Consider the following 3433-nt stretch of genomic DNA (forward strand, 5'->3'; position numbering starts at 1 on the left):
CTGAATTGAAGTGTCTGGAAACGAGAATCATTTAACTTTCCTCCTACAAGAGGTCTTAAGCAGCTTGAAGACCACTTAATTCTGGGAAACCAAGCAGAACCATTTCAAAATTATTGCCTTTTCTCATGCCAGCAGACGTCAAATATTTGATTTTTGGTTCCTCTGACTTTTTAAAAACCAGCTTGAACATCTGGAAGTTTACAGTTCATATATTGTGAAGCCTGGGATGGAGAATTTTGAGCATTACTTTAAAAGTGTGTGAGATGAGTGCAGATGTGTGGTAATTTGGGCATTCTTTGGCTTTGCCTTTCATTGGGATTGAAATGAAAACTGACCTTTTCCAGTCCTGATGCCACTGCTGAGTTTTCCAAATTTGCTGGCATATTGAGTACAGCACTTTCACAGCATCATCTTTCTGAACGTAAAATAGCTAAACTGGAGTTCCATCACCTCCACTAGCTTTGCTCGTAGTGATGCTTTCTAAGGCCCACTTGACTTCACATTCCAGTTTGTCTGGCTCTAGGTGAGTGATCATACCACCATGATTATCTTGGTCGTGAAGATATATTTGGTATACTTCTTCTGGGTATTCTTGCCACCTCTTCTTAATATCTTCTGCTTCTGTTAGGTCCATGCTATTTCTGCCCTTTATCAAGCACATCTTTGCATGAAATGTTCCTTGGTATCTCTAATTTTCTTGAAGAGACCGCTAGTCTTCTCCATTCTGTTGTTTTCCTCTATTTCTTTGCATTGATTGCTGAGGAAGGCTTTCTTATCTCTTCTTGGTATTCTTGGAACTCTGCATTGAGATGCTTATATCTTTCCTTTCCTCTCAAAACTCTCCAAGGCAGGCTTCAGCACTATGTGAACCATGAACTTCCAGATGTTCATGCTTGCTTTAGAGGAACCAGAGATCAAATTGCCACCATCGGCTGGATCATGGAAAAAGCAAGAGAGTTCCAGGATAACATCTATTTCTGCTTTGTTGACTATGCCAAAATTTTTGAATGTGTGGATCACAATAAACTGTAGACAGTTCTGAAAGAGAGTGGAATTCCAGACCACCTGACCTGCCTCTTCAGAAAACTGTATTCGTGTCAGGAAACCACAGTTAGAACTGGACATTGAACTATAGACTGGTTCCAAATAGGAAAAGGAGTACTTCCAGGCTGTATATTGTCACCCTTCTTATTTAACTTATATGCAGAGTACATCATGAGAAACCCTGGACTGGAAGAAGCACAAGCTGAAATCAAGACTGCTGGGAGAAATATCGATAACCTCAGATATGCAGATGACACCACCGTTATGGCAGAAAGTGAAGAGCAACTAAAAAGCCTCTTGGTGAAAGTGAAAGAGGAGCGTGAAAAAGTTGACGTAAAGCTCAGCTTTCAGAAAACTAAGCTCACGGCATCTGGTCCCATCACTTCATGGGAAATAGATGGGGAAACAATGGAAACAGTTTCAGACTTTATTTTTTGTGGCTCCACAATCACTACAGATGAGGATTGCAGCCACGGAATTAAAAGATGCTTACTCCTTGGAAGAAAAATAATGACCAACCTAGATAGCATATTGAAAAGCATAGATATTACTTTGTCAACAAAGTTCAATCTAGTCAAGTCTATGGTTTCCAGTGGTCATGTATAGATATGAGAGTTGGACTGTGAAGAAAGCGGAGCACTGGAGAATTGATGCTTTTGAACTGTGGTGTTGAGAAGAGTCTTGAGAGTCCTTTGGACTTCAAGATGATTCAACCAGTCCATCCTGAAGGAGATCAATCCTGGGTGTTCATTGGAAGGACTGATTTTGAATGTGAAACTGCAATACTTTGGCCACCTCATGTGAAAAATTGACTAATTGGAAAAGACCCTGATGCTAGGAGGGATTGGGGGCAGGAGGAGAAGGGGACGACAGACGATGATGGCTGGATGGCATCACTGACTCGATGGATATGAGTTTGAGTGAACTCTGGGAGCTGGTAATGAACAGGGAGGCCTGGCGTGCTGCAATTCATGGGATCACAAAGAGTCAGACACGCCTGAACTACTGAACTGAACTGACTGAGGGTCAATTCTCTGGTATTCTAGGATCTTAGAGTTCTAAGCGAGGCAAGAGCAAGTGTATTCAGTGCAGTCTCACAGTCTGAAGCTGGGGTTTCTGACTGGAAATTGGAAAACTGGGGAGAGCTACATGAACACTGAGAAAAGATCTGGATATGGAAAACGTTTCTGGTAAGTGGCCCAGAATTACATAGTCTTCATGCTGCAGTAAGAACACTTACAAAAGTGAAAGGGAAAGGAATCTCTTCCACAGCCTAGTTATCAAGGAAGGAGAATCGAATCGCCAGTCTATGTCCGACGCAGGACACAGCATGCTTGGGGCTGGTGCACGGTGATGACCCAGAGAGATGTTATGGGAAGGGAGGTGGGAGGGGGGGTTATGTTTGGGAACGCATGTACACCCGTGGTGAATTCAAGTCAATGTATGGCAAAACCAATACAGTATTGTAAATTAAAAAATGTATAAATAAAAATTAAAAAAAATAAAAATAAAAACTAGATAATTGTGAAAGATGAGAGAGAACAAAATGAAACCCTGAATAGTGTGGCTACGAGGCAAGGATGAAGACGACATATTCTCCCTGGCATTTCACACATCTGAGTTAAGTTAGAGAGATGATGGTGGCAGGTAGGTTTGGTGGGCTCTGTAGGGGTTATAAATAGGTGTTGGCAGATAGGATTGGGGGGCTCTGTCAGTTCAGTTCAGCTCAGTCGCTCACTCATGTCCGACTCTTTGTGACCCCATGAATCGCAGTATGTCAGATCTCCGTGTGCATCACCATCTCCCGGAGTTCACTCAGACTCACGTCCATCAAGTCTGTGATGCCATCCAGCCATCTCATCCTGGGTTGTCCCCTTCTCCTCCTGCCCCCAATCTCTCCCAGCATCAGAGTCTTTTCCAATGAGTCAACTCTTCGCATAAGGTGTCCAAAGTACTCGAGCTTCAGCTTTAAAATCATTCCTTCCAAAGAAATCCCATGGTTGATTTCCTCAGAATGGACTGGTTGGAACTCCTTGCAGTCCAAGGGATTCTCACGAGTCTTCTCCAACACCACAGTTCAAACGCATCAATTCTTCGGTGCACACCCTTCTTCAGAGTCCAACTCTCACATCCATACATGACCACAGGAAAAAACATAGCCTTGACTAGACTAACCTTAGTCGGCAAAGTAACGTCTCTGCTTTTGAATATACCATCTAGGTTGGTCATAACTTTCCTTCCAAGGAGTAAGCGTCTTTTAATTTCATGGCTTCAGTCACCAGCTACACTGATTCTGGAGCCCAAAAAGATTAAGTCTGACACTGTTTCCACTGTTTCCCCATCTATTTTCCATGAAGTGATGGGACCAGACGCCATGATCTTAGTTTTC

This window comes from Capra hircus, assembly GCF_001704415.2.
Source record: "Capra hircus breed San Clemente chromosome X unlocalized genomic scaffold, ASM170441v1, whole genome shotgun sequence".
Taxonomy (NCBI): Eukaryota; Metazoa; Chordata; class Mammalia; order Artiodactyla; family Bovidae; genus Capra; species Capra hircus.